Here is a 21,465-nt window from a genome sequence, read left to right on the forward strand (position 1 = left end):
TAAGATCCTTGAGCCAAGAAAGGAGTTGAAGGAACATATGTGACTTCAAGATCAGAATGTGGAGAAAATGGATGCCTCATCAGAAATGGGATCAAGGATGTGTAGGTGGCTCAGTTGGTTAAGTGTATGACTTCAGCTCAGGTCATGATCTCACAGTTCACAAGTTCAAGCCCTGCATCAGGCTCTGTGCTGACAGCCCAGACCCTGGAGCCTGCTTCAGATTCTGTGTCTTCCTCTCTCTCTGTCCAGCACCCTCCCCCATCGCCCCACTGCTTGTACTCGCTTTCTCTCTCAAAAATAAATATTAAAAAAAATAAAAGAAATGGGATCAGAGCAGGGATGGACAAGAAACAGTGATCAAAACGCTGGCACTTTATACTGTTGTGAAAATTCTAGAGGATGGCATACATAAAGCACCTGATGATCTGATTTGCATTTTCTGATGATTCATGACTACTAGGTTGATTGGATTGTAGGAGAACAAGAGAGGTTGAGAGACTAGGCAGAGGCAGTAGGAGTGTTCAGATTGATGATAGGAGCTTAGATTACACTATGGAGATGGAGAGAGGTGGACAGAGCACAGATATATTCTAGAAGTTGAAATGACTGTAGTTGATGAATTATTAGATGTGGAAGACAGGGCAAAGGAAAGAATAAAGGTTGAGTTCTGGGCTCTGGCTTGAGCACAGGAGTACTGCCATTTATTGCATCATGAAGGACAGGAATGGGGGGTTATGCTGGGTGGGGGAAGTAAGAGTCTGTGTATGTGGGGAAAGGGGAAATTCTGAGACCGCCATTTTGAGAAATCTTGTCTATAGTTTTCTCCAGACACGTACGAGGAAACAAATTGATTACTTACATGTGGGTCATCTTCCACAAAGCTGTCCTAGTTGAATATATGGTTTCAATTTGCAGAGATTTCATCTCCTTTAAAAAGATATGATTCCATTCAGGCTTAAAAGAAAAGCTTTGAAAGAAAGAGGTATATTATAAACTTTCCTGGCCCCTGGAATTTTCTGTTCAATTTTTGTAGTGAGAAGACTGTGCCTGGGTGGCTCAGTCGGTTAAGCATCCAACTCTTGATTTTGGCTCAGGTCATGATCTCATGGTTCGTGAGTTGAAGCCCCATGTGGGGCTTTGCACTGGCAGTGTGGAGGCTGCTTGGGATTCTCTCTCTTCCTCTCTCTACCCCTCCCCCCTTTCTGTCTCTCTCTCTCTCAAAGTAAATACATTTTAAAAAAGCATATTGGACATTCACTCAGCCTATCACCCTATGGCAAGTACTGTTCAAAGAACTTCACACCTACTATTTCATTTAATCTGCACTGTAGCCCTATTAAGTTAGATTCTCTTACTCTTCTTATTTTACAAGTGGGGAATCTGTGCTATGAGTAGGCCAAACACTTGTCTAAAGTCATAGAGATAGTAAATGGCATGGTTGAACTTTAAACCTTGGCAGTGGTTTCAGAACTGGTGCTTTCAATTCCTAACTAGACGCCACAGAAGAAAATACCATAGGAACTGAGATTGTTTTCTCATGTTGGATGCTTAACTTTAATAAAAGCGTGCTCAATTTCTTGGGTTTTTTTTGAGCTCAGGTTAATCTGTTTCTCTAGGGACTGACATTGATGGATGTTTTGCAGATTCACCAGAGAGGGAAAGATGGTAAACAAATGAGGAAGGAAATATATCCTTTTTTGGTGGTGTGTGTGTGGGGGGGGGGTAGGTGTGTGTATACATATGATACAAACATGCAAGATCACTCACATAGGCATCCAAAACTATGGTGTCTGGATGTCATAAGGGAGCTCATGGATTGTCTTTTTACCAGAAACCGTTTCTGAGGATTAGAGGATCACACACAACTTGCTAGAGGTTGAGATAGCAGTGGAACCAAGTTTCACAATTCGGGGGTCACACAGACTTTTCTCTTGCTCTCTTGTGTATGCTGTGTTATCTCCCGTCCACCTCCAAAGGATGTGCCCTTCCTGATAATTCTGTGTGAGAAGTCTGGAGAAGAAGTAATAATGGTAGACAGTGATTCATTTAAAAATAATCACAGATGGGGGCGCCTGGGAGGCTCAGTTGGTTCATTGTCTGACTCTTGATTTCACTTCAGGTCATGATCTCAAGGTTCGTGAGTTTGAGCCCTGAGTTGGGCTCTGCGCTGACAGTGCAGAGCCTACTTGGGGTTCTCTCTCCTTTTCTGCCCCTCTCCCACTTGCGTCTTCTCCCTCTCAATATAAATAAGTACAAATAAAAAAAGCAAAAACATTAAAATATAACACAGAGGGCATGAGGGAGGGGTGCCTGGCTGGCTTAGAAGAGCATGTGACTCTTGATCTTGGCATTATGAGTTAGAGCCCCACATTGGGTGTAGAGATTACTAAAAAATAAATAAATAAAAATAATCGTGGATCCTGCAGTGGAGATTACAGAGGAGTTCTGAGACACCCTAACTATTATCTTCTAAGATTGGTCATCTTCCTGAAGATCTTCAGTTAATTGTTTCTGCCACTGTCTCTAGGTGGCACTGTTTCCCCTTTATCACTACTCTGAGGAACCACACCATATTTTCCTTACAACACCTCATAGCACCACGAGGGAGGTAAGGCTGAAGGTTGCTTGTACATCTTCACTCCACTAAATGTCTGCACTTCACAGAGGCAATCCACCCTTCTTCTTGTCCAGTTGCCACAACTGGAGAAACGGCTCCAGAACCCAGGACTTGGTGATGAACTAGAGAAACAGAGATTGTAGAACTTGTTCCTCTGGGGGAAAGTAGGAGAGGTATGATTCGGTTGAAGGGATCCAGAGGAATCACATTCAGAGTTTGGAGAGTGTGGGGAAAAGTAAAAGCCAATGAAGCACTTTTATGATTTCAAACCCAAACCTCAGGGAATTAAGGAAAGGGCACCATGAGGGTAGGTGTCTAAATGGAAGCCTCTTACAAGAGAAACAAGAAATAACCAGGACCAGAAGGGTGTGGTTGTGAAGATGTGGAGGACAGAAAGATCTTGGGATAGAGAAGAGAGCTGGGGTTTCGGGGAGAATCTGGTCATGCAGAGTAAATGGATACGAATGGTTTTGAGTCTTTCTGTAAATAGAGGAGGATATGGCGGATGGATCCATTCACTGTCGTAGATGTGAATGTCCTTTGGCAGTCGGAGACTTTTTGAAGAAGGATCCCCAAAGGAAGAGTTGTCAAAGGTGCATCCTGGAAATTAGGAAAACCCACAGGACCAGGTGGACAGAAGACTGTATTGACTAATGATGCGATTTTCAAGAAGAAGGAAAAACAGGCCTCGGATTTCATTACTGCCCACAGAAAGCTTGATCATTTTTTCTCCAACTTTAACTACAGAACAATGCACATTCTTTCCCTCAGGCTCTGCTTCTCGAGGTGTGTTTATGCAAAATAGGAAGGAAATACTGAGATGTATTTGTTTTTTTTGTTTCTATTTTTTTCAAGCAGGAAATGATTCTTTTTACTAAGAGGGACTTTGGGTGGACATCCTTCACTGAAGGATGCTTGTCTGTCTCTGCTCGTGCGTGGGGAGGGCTTCGAGGAAAGAAACAGGGAGCTGCAGTGTCCCTGGCAGAGCGTGCATTTGCAAACAGTGTTGAATAGGCAAAACTTCCAGCAGGAATCAGAGATTCAATGACTCTGTACTGGGAAAAGAGAAACAGAGACCAAGACATCACTTCAAAGGATAGGAAATAATAGGGATTTCTCTAGAAAAGTTGCGCTTCTCAGAAGAGAGGCAGACAGAACAGCATGGAGACTGTTCCCTTAGGTCAGGGGGGCAGGCCTAGCAGCAATTCTACAGGGAGGAGGGGCTGAACCCTGCAACGTGAATTGCAACTGTATTCTTTTCTACATAGACTTACGGAAATTTTCAGTGATCCATAAATATAGACACACTACTATACTCATAGTTCAATTTCAGTAATGATCAACTCATGGACAATTTTGTTTCATCTGTATCCTCTGTTGCCCTCATATATTTTTAAATGTTTTATTTATTTTAGAGAGAGAGTGAGTGAATGAGTGTGAGCATGAGTGGGGGATGGGAAGAGAGACAGGGAGAGAGAGAAACCCAAGCAGGCCCTGCACTGTCAGCACAGAGCCCAAGACAGAGCTTGAACCCACAAACTGAGATCATGACCTGAGCCGAAATCAAGAGTCAGACGCTTAACCAACTGAGCCACGCAGGCTTACCTTCCCTCTTACTATTTTTGAAGCACAGCCCAGATATTGTAGTTTATCTGTGAATATTTCAATATGGGCGTATCAAATATACCAGCATTCAAACTTTTAATTGTCTCATAAATGTCATATATATATTTTTTAAGGCCAGATCTAAATAAGATGCATCCACTCTGATTGGTTTTTATGTCTTTTGGTCTTTTCAAAGCTAGAGGCTCCCTTCACTCTAGTTTATATTTATTCCTTGCAATGAATATGTGGAAGACAGCTCTATTCTTTTTTTTTTTTTAAGAGAGAGAGAGCGAGCAGGGGAGGGGCAGAGAGAGAGAGGGGGGGAGACACAGAATCTGAAGCAGACTGCAGGCTCTGAGCTATCAGCACAGAGCCCGACATGGAGCTCGAACTCACAGGCTGTGAGATCATGACCTGAGCCGAAGGTGGACACTTAACTGAGCCAGCCAGATGCCCCTAGACAGCTCTATTCTTGAAGTTGCTTGGATAGAAGCATCTGTGGCAGAAACTGGCTAGACATTCACCAACCCACCTTCCTTTTTCCTTGCCATATGCCAACAAAACTATAATTCCCAGCATTCTTTGCCATTAGAAGGGATCAAGTGATTGAGTTGTGGTCAATAGAATGTTGGTGGAAGGGATGGGTGCTCCTTACACCTGGCCCATTAAGACCTCCCATGTGCCCTCACCATGCTCTTTCCCCTTTCCTGGTGAAACCAAATCCATGCATTAAAGATGGTGGAACCACAAACAAAGTGCTTGCATCTGAGTCACCCCTTGGAGGGTAACACCTAGCTGTCCAGGAGCAGCCTATTTTGCTGGGTTTGTGACATCAGCTATCATTTCCTCAACAGATAAAGTTTTATATGAGTCTCATTATAGAGCAGTTCTCAACCCTGGGTACATATTACAAATGCAGTAGGATCTTTTCAAAAAGACTAATGCCTGGGCCCTGACCCAGGGCAGTTAAATCTAAATCACTGGGAAGAAAGGGTTCAGGGCATTCAAACAAGGTATTTAAACAGAGTACAATGTGTAATGGTAACATATTTCTGGGGCTGAGGACTACTGTTAGCGATTGTGGTTTCTGTTATTCTTATGGTTTCTTTTTCTCATTTCCTCAAGGTGCTGAGCTGAAAAACCCCTCTACATATTGTTCAACTTGTTACTCACAGATACTAGGCAGGATACACACTGTTTGGCTATAGTCAAGATTGTGGAATGTCTTGTGGTAAAATCAGGTATAGAGCTTCTCACCCCCAGTTGCCTACCTCTTTAATGGGACTTACTCTTTCTGGGGCGCACAGTCCTGAAACTCTCCATTGTAATCCTCTGTTTATATGTATGTTTCTGCCAGGAGATGAAGAACCCCCCCCCCTTTTTTTTTAGTGTTTATTTCTTTATTTTGAAAGAGCTAGCAGAGGAGGGACAGAGAGGGCAGAGAGGGAGAGAGAATCCCAAGAAGGCCCCTGGATGTCAGCATGGAGTCCAATGTGGGGCTTCAACCCATGAACTGTGAGATCCTGACTTGAGCTGAATCCAAGAGTCGGATGCTTAATGGACTGAGCTACCACTGAGCTTTTCTTGAGAAGAAGATCACTGTGTCCTATCCCTGTGATCTTTGGACAAGAACAGGGGCAGTCCTATAGTAGGCTTTCATTACATCCCATTGACTGATGAATGAGTGAATGGATTTATCACAGGGAGATTATGGAAGCGAGTCCAGAGAGGAGTCATTCTTCCAGAAAGGAGAACTACGTATAAAGGGAAATGAGTTGCCTCATTTGAGTTGACTCAAAGCAAATAAAGCAAGAAGGCTTCTAGTAAATTAGGTTTGAAGAAGTATGTATAGGAGAGAGGGAGTGAGATCCATACCACCCTTAGAATCATGAATTATACATAGAAGCCGATAAAAAGCATATGTCCACAGCATAAAATGGTAGACTTGGTGGGGCATCTGGGTGGCTCAGTCAGTTAAGCATCTCACTCGATCTCAGCCCAGGTCTTGCTCTCAGGGTCTTGGGTTCAAGCCCCATATTGGGCTCTGCACTGGTTGTGAAGCCTACTTAAAAAAAAGTAGTGGACTTGGAAGAGATTGATGTAGTCCAGTATTTCCCAGATGGTAGTCTGTGGACCCCTGGGAGTCCCCGAGATGCTTTGGGGTGTCTTCATGGTCAAACTATTTTCATAATACTACGCATGATTTTTTTTTCTTTGTGTTGACATTGTGTCCAGGTCACAAAAGCACTCATGGGTAAAATCGAAGATGCTTTAGCACTGATCAAGGAGGTGGCACGAAAGTGTACCAGTAGTCATTATATTTTTCACCATTGCACACCCACCATGAAAATAACTTGTAAAAATGCCCATTTTAAGAATGTTCTCGATGAGGCAGTGCAAATTATTTTATTACATCTTGACCCTTGAGTCAGTGACTTTTTACTCTTCTGTATGACAAAACAGGAAGTAATCAAGAAAGCATTTGTGCTGCATGCTGAAGTATGAAGTTTGCCTCTAGGAAAAGCACTTATGTGGTTGAGTTGCATCTTGAACTAGGCACTGTTCTCATGCTATACTGTTTTTATTTGAAAGAATGATGGACGAACTATGGTTATACAGACCTGGGAAGCTAACAGACATTTTCTCGAAAATAAGAGAAGTAAGCCTACTAGCTCAAGAAAAACCCCTGAAAGTAATTGTTTCCAATGATAAAACTTGAGCTTTCAACCAAAATTAGAATTTTGGAAAAGAAGTGTCTATCATTGTACTCAATAGCATGCTACCATGTAAAGATATTCTTCTTTTAAAAATTTTTTTTTCAAATTTCATTTTTGAGAGAGAGTGAGAGAGAGAGAGAGAGAGAGGAAGCATGAGTGGGGGAGGAGCAGAGAGAGAGAGAGACAAAGAGTCTGAGGCAGGCTCCAGGCTCTGGGCTGTCAGCACAGAGCCTGATTTGGGGCTCAAACTCACAAAGTGTGAGATCATGACCTGAGCTGAAGTTGGTCGCTCAACTGACTGAGCCACCCAGGTGCCCCAAATGTAATGATTTTCTGATGAGGTTGGTGGTGATAATCATGAACATGCTTTTTTTGGTGTTCAGAGTAATAAGTCCACATTTGTAGGATCTGAAATATGCCAATGAACCAATATATTGCCAAGTGACAAATGCATGCTTTTATAAAGTCATACAGAAGTCAAAGCAACATCTAAAGTGCAAGATGGGCCCATGGATGTTCATGTAATAGGATCTGAAAAGTTTATTATAGGGCTTCTGCATTGCAATGTCAAGGCACTACCCAGTAGGAAGCTTGGTATAGCGTCATGGATGACTATCCGGCAATTCTTTGGGAAGGCTATTAAAATATCCTTCCCTTTTCCAACTATGGATCTCTGTGAGGCTGAGTCTTCTTCATACACTCCAATCCAAACAACATATCATGGTAGATTGAATATAGAAGTGGATGTGAGACTCTGGTTGTCTCCCATCCAGCCAGACATTAAAGAGATTTGTACAATTAAAATTTTCTTTTTCTTCTCACTGATTTTTAAATTTGTTTTGGAAAATAGTTATTTTCCAAAAAAAGATGTTTTGTGGGTTAACATGTCATAGGATTTACGAGCGCTCACGTAAAAAACTTCCCTGTGTTAAATCCTTGTATGTTAAATATTGATGGATGTCATCTGCCAAAACAAAGATTTTGGGTTCCCCTCTAATTCTTTTGAGTTTAATGGGGTGCTGAGACCAAAAAGAGCTGGGAGCTACTCTAGCCCTTTTCTTTGTGGTTCTGATGGGGAAATGGAGGTGAGAACCACAGAGAGACCCACAGTTGCTGGCCTAAGAGAGATGGAACAGTCACAGTTGCTGGCCTAAGTTGCCAAGATAGAAAAGACAGTGCAGAAGAAAGCGCTTTCAGACAAGAAAACGACCACACAAACAGTTCCTTGCTGGGAGTGTTTCTCTTGAATGTTTTTATGACCTGGAAATGTGGTTGTCATCAAGGGAGATTCTCAGGCGTGGCGCAACTTACCAGAAACAAGTGCTTCACTTTATGATTCTAAACTTAAAAACCCTTCCATATGCATCTCCATCACTTGTCTTTTTGGGAACATCCAAATGAAAACAGCAGCAACAAAAAAGGGGCAGTAGCCATAGGAAAATGGGTGACTTATGGTAATTAGGGTTGGTTGGTGGTTGGGGGGGTAGAGGGCAAAAGTCCAGTGTCCTGGTTCTCAGCCCAGGTGACTGCAGGAAACAAGCCTGAAATGAGACCCTCCATAGCAATGTTCTGCTGAAACAGATGTGATGGGGTAGCACAGAGTGCTGTAAAACACGTTTCTCGCAGGCTATGTGACTGTCAGACACAAGAAGGCTCAGCTAATCCAAACCTTCCAAGGACCAGCAGTGTTGAACTTCAAGTCATGTACCACTGTTGGAAGCTATTGGGGAAGAGAAGCAGAGGGTTCCAGGTCTGGGAAGTGGCAGAGAAGAAGGTGATGTGGGGCTGGGGTAGAAAGTGTGGTCATACAGTATACTGTTCACCCAGAGCTGAGCATTTTAAAGATTTTATGTTATTTTAATTTTTAAAAAATGTTTGTTTATTGTTGAGAGAGAGAGACTGAGCCTGAGCAGGGGAGGGGCAGAGAGAGAGGGAGACACAGAATCTGAAGCCAGCTCCAGGCTCTGAGCTGTCAGCACAGAGCCTGATGCGGGGCTCAAACTCACGAACCAAGAGATCATGATCTGAGCCGAAGTCAGACGCTTAACTGACTGGACCACCCAGGTGCCCCTTAAAGATTTTATTTTTAAGTAATCTCTACATGCAACATGGGGCTTGAACTTACAACCTTGAGATCAAGAGTCGCATGCTCTACTGAGTGAGCCAGCTAGTCTCCCCGTCACTGAATATTTTATTTGTATTTATTTTTATTATTTTTAAAGTTTGTTTGTTTATTTATTTATTTATTTATTGAGAGTACAAAAGCATGTGAGTGAGGGAGAGGCAGAGAGGGAGGGAGAGAGAATCCCAAGCATGCTCCACACTGTCAGCACAGAGCCCCATGCAGGGCTCGAACCCATAACTATGAGATCATGACCTGAGCCGAAACTAAGAGTTGGTTGCCTAACCACCTGAGCCACCCAGGTGCCCCACTGAATATTAAAAAAAAATTTTTTTAACGTTTATTTATTTTTGAGAGAGACAGAGCATGAGTGGGGAGGGGCAGAGAGAGAAGGAGACACAGAATCCGAAGCAGGCTCCAGGCTCTGAGCTGTTAGCACAGAGCTCAACACGAGGCTCAAACCCACGTGGCCATGAGATCATGACCCGAGCCGAAGTTGGACACTCCACTGACTAAGCCACCCAGGCACCCCTTATTTTAAATGAGAGAGATCAAGTTCTCAGAATCTGAACCTGGGTGAGAGAGGCCCCCAATCTGGCCTCCCCTAGCCACGTACCTCCCCACAGGACAAAGAATCTGCATGGGCAGTGGGACTCTCCCTCACTCAGCCCACTCTGCTCACTTGTAGGACATGCTTTGGGTTCTAAGTTACTGGAATTCTCTACACAAACAGTCCCCATTCTATATCTGGGCTGGACGTGTCCTGCAGGGGTGATGCTCTGTATGACAAGTGGCAATTTGAAATGAGGGCAGGTGGAGTTTGGACATGTGGTCTGTGGTGCCCCCACTGAAGCACGTGAGGTCCTTTGTGATACAGATGGAGCCAAGAGCCATGGAAGGCTGTCCTCCTCTGATATTATTCCTGCACAAAACTCTGAGGAGTCTCAGAATTTTAAGTGAATCTGACCTTCTCTAGTTCATCAGCTTGTTGTTGTCAAGGTAGGGAGACAGAACGTAGTTTTTTAACAGTGGGACACTATTTGTACTCTTGCCTGGGGCCCCACGGATGTTGTTAGGTCAGGTGTGTCCAAAACTGTGTTTGCAGACATGCTGGCTGACCTTTAGTCCTGGAATGTTCTCTGTGAGCCGTGGTCTCTGTCTTCAGTCATTTCTTTTCCAAAAACTCAAAGTGCAGGATGATGACCTTTGCTCACATGGTGAATTCTTAGCCACATAAACATGTTTGTATCTGGGCATGAGATCAGAGAATTTGACTAGTCATTAGAGTTATCAATGGGTCAAAGAACCCATCCCTGAGGGCAAATCAACTGGGCCCGTGGGCAGTGTTCCAAGCTAGTGGGCAAGGAGTGGATGTCCTCTCAGGAGTATCCAGGATGCGTTCCTGTGTTGTTGCTGGAATCTTCCGCACACATCAGGCCAGACAGATGGCTGCCCCAGCGCAGGGTCACTGACTTATCTGCAGCTCATGGGGAAGCAAGGCCTGCTGACTCAGAGACCATCAGACCCAGAGGAGCAGTGCATGGAACCAGAGCTCCTCAATCATGACACCGTCTGGGTGCCCGCCATACATTTGGAGGAGTGCCTGTTGACTCACCATCTAACAGCAGATGGCTCAATTAACAATCAGAACTGTGGCTACTGCAGGGAGTTAAAGATAGGACGTTCTAAATCTTTGCAAGTTGCTCATCAATATAGCCACCATTGTGGAGTGCCTCCTATGTGCCACTAAGTTCTTGGTGGTCATTGTTTACTTAATTTAAATTCACAGAACACTACTCTGAGCCACAGCCATTCTGAACATTTCCTAACATTAATTCATACAGTCCTCATAACAACTTTCTATTGGAGGCACGGTGCTTAATTCCTTTTCATAATTCTTTTTTTTTCTTTTTCTTTTTTTTACTTATTTTTAAGAGAGAGAGAGAGAGAGAGAGCATGAGTGGGGAAGGGCAGAGAGAGAGGGAGATGCAGAATCTGAAGCAGGCTCCAGGCTCTGAGCCGTCAGCACAGAGCCCGATGCGGGGCTCAAACTCACGAACTGTGAGATGATGACCTGAGCCAAAGTCAGACCCTTAACTGACTGAGCCACGCAGGTGCCTCCTTTTTTTTCTTTTTAAAGTAGGCTTCATGCCCAGTGTGGCACCCAACATGGGGCTTGAACTCAGGACCCTGAGATAAAGACCTGAGCACAGGTCAAGAGTTGGATGCTAAACCAGTGGAGCCACCCAGGCTCTTGTAAATATAGTAGGTTCTTTTCTTAACTTATTTACATCCCTATTTTATTATTTATATAGTTATTTGAAAAAACTTTTTTTGAATTTTTAAAAATTATTTTAAAGCACGAGTGGGGTAAAGGGCAGAGGGAGAGAGAGGGAATCTTAAGCAGGCTCCAAATTCAGTGCAGAGCCCAATATGGGGGGGTCAATCCTTTGGCTCTGGGATCATGACCTAAGCCAAAATCGAGAGTTGGATGTTCAACCAACTGAACCACCCAGGCACCCCTATTTATTCTTTTAAGTAAGCTCCATGACTATCCTGGGGCTTGAACTCAGAACTTTGAGATCAGGAGTCACCTGCTGTATTGACTGAGCCAGCCAGGTACCCACCATTTCATAACTGACAAAACTGAGGCCCAGAGTGGTCATGCCCAAGATTGTAAACTAGTCGGTGGTGAGTTGGGGGCATGAACTGAGGGCAGCCTGCTTCCAGGGATTAATATGTTTAATCCTCCAGAGAGCCCTGTAGGGTAGACACTATAATCATCGCATTTCAGGAGGAGGAACATGAGGCTTAACCCACTAGGTTCCCCATCTGCACTGTGCACGTGAGTTGGCTGTAGTAAGAGGTATTGGGTTCAAATCCTGTGTACCAAAGTGGTAGCACTGTGAGCATCCCCTACCCCTTTGCTGAGCATTCTCAACAAACAGGAGTTGGCCTCGTATTATTGAAAGACTTTGGCACTTGTTGAGGTCACGCCCGTATGCCATTTCCATTTTGGAATAGGGGTCTACAGATAAACTGGGAGAGGCCTTGTGATCACCTTCAAAACACTTGAGATCTAGGAGGAGGACAGATGGACATTAGAGGGAACTGCATCAGCCTTGCTGCCTAATGACTCAGAGACTTTTGGTTCCTGAGCGTTTGGTTGACCTCTGTCTTGACTGTAGCCAGGAGGTATGACGTGAAATGCTTCATCGTCCAGTGGAAAGAGCACTGTTTTTGGAGGCTGGCAGGCCTTGGGTTTGCTGGAAACCTGGAGTCTCCCAGTTTCCTCCTGTGTAAAATGGGGACGTGGACCAGGCTGGATGGAGGTGAGGACAGGGCGCTGAGCAGGTAGCCCATACAAAAGCTGGTGTCTTTTCATTCAGAGCCTCACATGAGCTCCGAAAGGACCTGTCGCAAGCTCCCTGTAAAGGGGATCTGGCAAGCAAGGGGAGTATCATGCCAGCTTCTCCATCCCCTGGACTCCGGAAAGCAAAGCGAAGACCTCCCCGGCCAGCAGCGCAGCCCGCTGAGTCCACTGACGCAATGGCTCGGGCGGAAGGCCCAGCTCTGCCTGGCCCTGTGCCTGGGCTCCTTGAGCCAAAATGCAGGAGCCAGGAGGCCTGGCTGGGAGGTCCGGCCTTCCTTTCTCTTCAGGCCAGGGACTGCCTCTCCATGCCCCCAGGGCTGCTGGCGGGGGGGGGGGGGGGGGTGTTGGACCTTTGCAGAAGGGGAATGGGGTATCTCAGTGCCAGATTTCCATTTTTCCTTCTCTTATTGGTGGTGTTTTGTGTTGTCGGATGAAGACAAGTGAGCGGGAGAGCCATTCCTGAGGAGCGATCACAGTTGGCACTTTGCCTTCTGGGCCAGGGCCGCAGAGGGCCAGGCGGCCGTAACATCACCGTTTTTGTATTCTTCAGGGGCCGGTAAGGAGCCCAGGTCTAGAAAGGTTTCGGAAGCATTGCCTTTGCTCTGCAGCCTGGCTCGGAGGTAAGGGCGGGAGCTGGAGCATATGTTCCATATTGATTTGCATTTGCACACTTCCCTGCATCCATTATCCCACCTCATTAGGGCTTGGAAGGGGAAGCAGAGCCAGCGTGGAAGCAGCATGCGCTTTCCTGAGCCCTGCGGAGAATTGTCCCAAACAGTAAATGAAACAGTTGCGAGGGCCGGCCAGGAGCCTGTGGGTGGTGGGGCACCTCCGGGCCCCGTCCCAGCTTCCAAGGGTCCAGCTGTGTCCGTGTTACGTGGCCCAGCAAGGGCGCAGGCCAGGCCCGGTGGCTCCGTGATGGATGACCGCTCTGCAGCTTGCAGAGTCTCCCCAGAGCCCCGTGGATCCCCACCCGTCTGCACTCCTGGTTTCGCCTTCCTTGATCAGTAGAGCAAATGGTTAAAAACAAAGCCACGCCTTCCCTCTCCCGCTGCTGGGAAAGGCTAAAATTGACCACCTGTCAAAAGTGGGGGTGGACAGGGGTGCCCGGGTGGCTCAGTCATTGAAGCGTCTGACTTCCGCTCAGGTCGTGATCTCAAGGTTTGTGGGTTTGAGCCCCGCGTCCGGCTCTGTGCTGACAGCTCAGAGCCTGGAGCCTGCTCTGATTCTGTCTCTCCCTCTCTCTCTGCCCCTCCCCTGCTTGCTCTCTGTCTTTCAAAAATAAATAAACGTTAAAAAAAATTAAAAAGAAAAGTGTGGGTGGACAAAAAACTATCATTTGGTTCTGAATGAAAATGACTTAAGGAAAATCCCAAGGTGAGGGCTGATCAAGAAGCAGGAGTGTGATAATAGGATAGGCCATAGGGGGGAAGCTTGCCTGGATCGCTTTCAGGCACACTCCGTACTTAAAGCCAAATGGACTTCAGTTGTATTTTGTGTTATTGTATCAAAAATGTACATGTGCATGTATATGTGTATGTGTATATGTAATCAACTAAATCATTAAAATACAGGTATGGAAGTGGCCCAGGCTTCGCTAGACCTCCCAACAGCCCTGCCCAGAGAACTATATTCAAAGGCCTACATAAGCCTTGCTTTTCATTCTTTGATCTCTGTGTTATGGTTTACTTCTGAGACTTTTCTCTCTCTTTCTTTAGTGGAGATCAGGTAGACCTGGCTCTGTCACTCATCAGCTGTGTGAGCATGAGTAAACCCATTGGACTCCCCTGGGCCCCCATTTCCTCACCTGTTGAGTAGATGGCACCATATTGATTGGCCTAGTTATGGTTGTTGAGGGTCTGTGACAATAAAATGACCCAACAATACCCACCAACGTGCTTTCATGGTGAGGTGCTGTATAAAAGTATCATTTGGGAATGAACAGAGACATTTTTCTGCCTTGCCTGTGAGACATTGTCTTTATTGATCATCTATTGAGTCTTTTCCTTAAGGCAATCTGTACTAGCTCTGGGCCTGTCATAAAGAAAGCATCACTGGCCAGAAGCTTGTCTTTGCAAATGAAAGGAATCCTTTATAATCTTCCCCCCCAGGGTAGGAATCAAGCACATTCTGGGCTTCCTGTGGAAGGGCTGTGCCACAGGGAAGTATTTGGTGATTGCTCTTGCTTTCATCCAGGATGGGAAGTGGCCACAGGAGCATTTGCAGACCTGCATGGTGGTCCCCAGGAGAGAGGGGTCCAGGCTGGAGGAACATCAGCAAGATTGTGGAGGATCAGTAGCAAGAGGTAAGGTCCAGCCAGCCCTGGGGCTTTGGCATGACCCAGGCCCAGGGTGAGAACATCATTTTATAGATTCTAATTTCCCCTGAGCAGACCCAAGAGCTGTCAGAACTTGTTTTCACCGTGTGTCCTCCGCGAAAGGTTTTCTCATGGGTCCGTGTTTTCTCAGCCCTAAATTAAGTGGTTCACAGTGCCATTTGCTTTCAGGTAACTTGAAAAGAAATCATTAGGCCCTAGAACACGCAGTACAGAAGAGTGAGGTGGATTAGAAAGTAAAATCAGGCATCAGGACGACACCAGTTTACCCTCATGGAAGGGACTATTCCGCCAACTGTTCCTGTCTACTTTCCTTTCAAACATCCCCTCATTACCATTTTAAAACATGTGCTTATTCAGCTGCTCTCTAATTCTGCAGTTTGGCAAAGTAAAGTTGGTAGTATTAGCCCTTCTGTGGTAGCTCAGGTGTGAGGCATGTGGGTCCCTGGCAACTTAAGGTGTGTGGGGGCTTAGAGGGGGTGAGTCCAGTTACAGAGCCCCAGACTACCATAACCCCACATGCACAATGGGGGATGGGATACCAGAGGAGGTGCAGGAGTGGTTGTAAACCAGGATACCAGGCCAGCTGTGGGGTGCTCTGCCTTCAGCTTGGAGGGTGGCATCCTATCCGGAGAGAAGGTTCCGAAAGACCACACCGAGGCACAGTGTCCAGACCCACCCAGATGAACTGTGACCCAAATTGTGTTCAGGCTCTAGAAAGGGCAGCAGGCTGCCCAGAGGAGGCAGCAGTGCCTGTGACCCTAAGACTAAGCAGACCTTGGCTGATGGGCCATAGAAAGGATTGACCTTCCTGCTGTGCCTAGGCTGAGGGGGTCCACTTGACAGGATGAAGGAAGAAAAGCACAGCCATCTCAATGTGACTACCGGTAATGGATCAAACCCCTATGGGTTGGCCCTGATGACTGGATCCAGGATTGGGGCTGCCTGAATCTGAAGGATGGATCCTTCAAGACCTGCCCCTTCAAGGACTTGGAGAAGATAGAGGCTGAGCTTTGGCAAATAAATATTTGGCAAATAAATATTATCTGCTGATATCCAGGGATAGGATTGCAGAACAGAGGAAGTTTCCTCTTGGAAAGAGGGTCCTTTAAACTTTTAACACTTCCTTAGATGAAGATAGGACACAGATTGGCTCCTCGGGTACTTTACTCTTTCTCTGCTCACTTCACCCTTGATCATTTTCATGAGTTGACTAGCTGGGGACTGGAGGCAAGAGCAGTCACTTAGCATGGCAGGTAGTAGATCAAATTGGTTCAGATAGGACTCTTGGCTTTGGCTTAATTCACCCCAGGCTTTAATCAGTTGGGGCAAACTCTCCACAGAATGGAAGGTAGTGTTGAGAACTGTCAGTGTTTCCCGGAGGCAGAAACTGTGCAGAGAGGTTCTGTCATAACTGGGGAAGGGGCTGGAGTGGGGGGGTGGCTACTCATGAAGGGTGTTGGGCTTACAGAAGGGTGGGTCATGGGTCAGTGTTGTATAAATAGCAGGACTTGACTTGGAAGGGGGGTGGGATGGGAATCTAGTCTTGTTTGAAAAGGGTTTTGAATTCTGAACAGCATCCTGTTCTTGAGAATGACAAATGTCCCTGGCTGAACTGAGTTCAGTAGGCATTTTCTGGGGCACCTAGGTGGCTCAGTCGGTTAAGCATCCAACTTCCTCTCAGGTCATGATCTCACAGTTTGTGAGTTTGAGCCCTGCGTCGGGCTCTGTATTGACAGCTCAGAGCCTGGAGCCTGCTTCAGATCGTGTGTCTCCCTCTCTCTCCGCCCCTCCCCTGCTTGCACTCTGTCTGTCTCTCTCTCAAAAATAAATAAACATTAAAAAATTAAAAAGAACCAGGCATTTCCTAAGTCCCATGATTCTTGGGCCAGTATTAGCTGAGTAAGGCCCATGTGGGCACCTGAATAGTGTATGTGTCCTGTAAAACTCCCCCACATGCTTAATATGACCTATGAATAATATATAAGGGTGATCAGGATGATGGTGTGAGCATTTTCTGGACGTAAGCTAATATGTCGTTATCCTGCTGAGGGAGCAGCTTCCTGTTGGATTGCTAAATTATTCTTTTTATTATGTTTAAGGCACAATGTTGAGTGATTTACTCCTCTTTGTAATTAGGCCAGGCGATTAGAGAAATCTTTGAGTTGCTCTGTTCTTCCCCTTAAAAAACACCCTCTTGGGGAGTCTGAAGGGGCCACACAGCTTACCGAACTGAGGAACATTTCATGTTCGGTCTTAATATTTTTGCAAAGTGGAAAGAAAATGAAATCTTCTCCAGACATCACCACCAATAAGTCTGTGTAAAGATGCAGCAAAATTCCAATGGCTGGTCCACCTGCACCCAAGGATAAGATATTCTGCATGGAAAATAACAGTTCTTCAAAATGCAACTATGTCAGCTTCTGTCAGCTCAAATTTTTGAAGGCTTGCCCTAATAGAAGCTTCTGAAAGGCCATTCTGATGCTAGAGTCATCCCATCTTGGCCTCACATGTGCAGATTTTATTTTCAAGAAGGGATATATATATATATATATATATATATATATATATATATATATATATATATATATATATTTGTCTTTACTCTTCCAGCTCACCCACAGAATTCCCTTCAGAGGCAGACCTGCACACAGAGGCCGCTTTTGCCTGGCACAGGGGCATCCCAAATGCTGTGGTTTGGGCATGGTCAAGGTTCTGATGGAAACTTTTAGGAGCCTCCTCTATCTGCAGCCTTTCTGCCCCATAGGCAGTTGGGGAGAGGAGGAGAATCAGGCAAAAACTACTTCCTTCAATCACCATCTAATTATCTCCAGGATCATGCTGTCTTATTTGGTGTGTGTGTTAGCATGCATGTCTGTGTGTGTGTGTGTATTTGGGGAGGGCACTGGCAAGGAAAATGGAGAGCAGAGAGGTACCCCATGATAGATATGTTTGCTCCAGTTCCAGACTCCCAGTTTGGACAAAGCTAGAGCTAATTAATTTTACTCACAAACTAGTTAGGACTTTTTCAGTGATGGAGCTTCTTAAAATTTTTTCTCTATGCCCCTTTGGTTTGAAATATGTCATCTGCCAACCTGATGTATGGAGTGCTGCATTCATCATATCGTGACATTATCACTGTTCCTTCTTTGGTTTGACATTCTAGCCAATAACAAAAGCAACGACAAGGAAAGAAAGCCAAATTGGTTGATGTCATTTCACCACAGTTGTATGTATGACATCCACCGGAATTTTTGAAATACTAAAACTAATCTGAGAAGCTTATATGATTTCCTTTGTAGTTGATAGAATTCCAGGCAGGTGATCTAGGAAACCATTCTCTGATCTTCTATGGGTCCTTCAGACCTCTTGCTCATAGACTGCTTCCATAGGACTAGAGTTTCAGTCTTTATGGGATTCGGAACAGCATTTTCCATACACAGGTGCCTAAGTCTTAGGTCTTTAAGTGTTGGTTGGCTTTATATTAAGCATTGTATGACCCCCCAAGTCCCCATCATCTTCCCTAAACCAAGGATATTGTGGTTCTAATGCCAGAACCGAAGTTAATGTGCCATGGGGTTTAGTTAGATATGGAGTTTTAAAATGTTTCTTGCAATTCATTGTGTGGTATATCATGACAGCATCTCAGCATACAATATACTTAGCATACATCAGCTTTGGGGAAGTCTGTTTTCTTTAAATTTAATTATTCAAATTCAAGTTAGTTAACATGGAGTGTAGTATTGGTTTCTAGAGTAGAACCCAGTGATTCATCACTTACATACAATACCTAGTGCTCATCCCAACAAGTGCCCTCCTTAAGGCCCATCACCCGTTTAACCCACATGGTGTTTATATACAATGGAATACCACTTGGTGATCAAAAGGAATGAAATCTTGCCTTTTGCAACAATGTGGATGGAACTAGAGGGTGTTTTGCTAAGTGAAATAAGTCAATCAGATAGACATTTATCTGTGTTTCACTCATATGTGAAATTTAATAAACAATACAGATGAACATAGGGGAAGTCTCTTTTCTTAGCAGTGATATGTAGCAACTTTGAGAGCCCGGCTATTTCAGTCTCAAGGATGTACTTCTGTATTATTGGGGTAGTTCTACTCCTAGGATTAGCAAAGAGAGCACTTTCTTGTGCATTGATGGAAATGCATGAGTTACTGGATCTGAGGGTTCTTGGGAAGTTTGATGGGCATTGGCACCATGTTTTTTCATGAAAAAGATGGGAAACACAATACGGTGAACCAAAATGACATGATAGTTTCCATTTTAACATTCCCAGAGACATAGCTCCAATAATTTCTCCTTTATGCTTTATGCTTCTGACTTTCCCCTGGTGTAATTCGAGCATTCTAGGAAAAATCGCTTATGTTAAAGGTGACATTGCTTTCTCTTTTGGAGCATGCACTTGGCAAGGAATTCATTAGCCAGACAGGTGTTTATGTCACTGTCAAATTGCAATTGCTTTTTTTGTTTGTTTGTTTCTGCCTATGGGAATAACACAAGCTATTAGATGTTAATAAGCAGCAACTAACTTTCTATGACCTTTTCAGAGTTTAGGTATCTGAAAGAAACAGCAGCCGTTATTTCAAGGTTGCTTATCATTATTTGTTTCTGTCTACAAATTTAAAATGGTAGGAGCCTGGAGGTAACCTGAGAGCCGTGTACTTAGGGGGCCGGTTGAGAACCCTTTATTGAGCGTATGAAATCAATGCAGGAGGCAAAGGGGTTCTCTCATGAGAACGAAAAACATCAAATAGCACATGAGAGAGTATTTGTTGCTGTGTAATTATATATTGAGGATTGGGAAGGAAGAAAAGTAAAAGTCCACAAGAACACTGGCGGAGTTTGATGCGGAAGTAAAAATGACGTTGGTGGAGGTGGAAACAAAGGGGACAGAGGGACACATTTAAGTCTTATTATTTAGCAGAACTTGGCCTTTTTAGGCTAGTTAGGTAGGCCAATAAATAAATAAATAAATATATAATGTCCCTAGAGTTAATACACACGGGGAACAAACAAGCAATGCCAGCCAATGGGGGAAGATAAGGTAAGGGACAGAGAGGGAGCACACCGTTCCTTCCTTCCTTTTAATGGCAGTGAAACATTGGAGTGGAAAATCTGGAAGGTTAGAGCTGTTAAGGAAGCTTAACAAGACTCAGACTGCTCATCCTAGAAGTGAGACTGTGGCACAGCAATGTTCAGGGTGTTGGCTAATTAGTGACATGTGGGGGGCGCCTGCGTGGCTCATTTGGTTAAGCATCTGACTCTTGATTTCAGCTCAGGTCACGATTTTACAGTTTGTGAGTTCGAGCCCCACATCAGGCTTTGCATTGCTGGTGTGAAGCCTGCTTGGGATTCTCTTTTGCCTTTCTCTCTCTCTCACTGCCCCTTCCCTGCTTGCTCTCTTTCAAAATAAATAAATAAACTTAAAAAAAAATTAGTGATCTACTTGGGACTACTGCCCATATTTCTTGGTTTGTGGCTTGTCAAGCCCTCATGGAAAATAAATGTGGGAGAAGAACATGCTAGTATGTGGGGCATCCACGGAGCAGGCCAAACCAGAAGTCAGGATTGCATTTGTAGGGTGGCCACCAAAGGTTTGGGTTCAGGAACGGCTCCTTTCGAAGCAGGTGTGTAAGATGGATAATGGAAAAGACATTCGGGTTAGAACATTCAGCCAAAAACTCCAACAGTAGGACTGTGCATCTGCTGGTATCTTCCATGTGTGTGGGCTCTGGGGGAGCTCAAGCCTGGGTGGAGTCAGGGTTTGGGGGATGCAGGTTCTGGGGCTCCTACTGAGGGTGTTCCGTGGAGCTGTAGCATACTAAGAGTTTTAATGGGATCCTGTAGGAGGTCCCCACCCCCCAAAGCTGGCCGATATGTTACAGCGTTAGGTCACATGTATCAGTTGCCTTGGTTACTCTGACTCGAGATTAAGCAATTAGCATGGCAAACCTGGGGACTCCCACTAAACTGTCAAGTAACACCAGAGAAGACTCTGGAGCCTTAGTTAATTCAGTGAGCTGGTCAGAAGCCAAGATTGGGTATTTTGAGAGCTTGAGGGCTTCTCAGGAGGAGGTAGGGATGAAGACTGTAGTTAATAGGTAGTGATTCCAAGGGTTGACCTTGACTTTGGGGACCTCACTGGGCAACCTGTGTCTACTCTGAGTGGCAAGGTAGCACATAGGGCCTCAGTTAAATCTTTCCCTGGGAGCTGTTTCTGAGGGGAGCTTCCAGCTCTGCTTAGCCCTTTTTGACGAGCTTCTGCGGCCTGGGCCGCCATGTTTCCTCTGCTGGCCTCTTGCCTGGGGAACTGTCTGGGACTGGCTTATAAGTGCATGGCTCAATTATGTGTAGGAAGCTCAGGGAACAAATGAGGACCAGTTTCAGAGTGCTTGTTAAGCTAATGATGTCACTGGCAGTACAGCCTAGTGATGGATAGTATTCAGACTTGACTTGGATACCTTAGTTCTGTGATCTTGGGCACATTGTCTAACCTCTCTGCACCTCAGTTTCTTCATCTGTAAAATGGACATAATGAAAATAGCTATAGCATTGGGCTTTAAAGGATACTTAAATGAGACCATGTAAATGGGGTGCTTAACCCCATGCCTCGCTCATGAGAAGCATTCCTTAAAATGTCAGGTATTGGCATTATTATTGGGCCTTCTGGTGGG

Source organism: Puma concolor, chromosome A1 (genome assembly GCF_028749965.1).
Source record: "Puma concolor isolate L17-30 chromosome A1, mPumCon1.1.hap2, whole genome shotgun sequence".
NCBI lineage: Eukaryota > Metazoa > Chordata > Mammalia > Carnivora > Felidae > Puma > Puma concolor.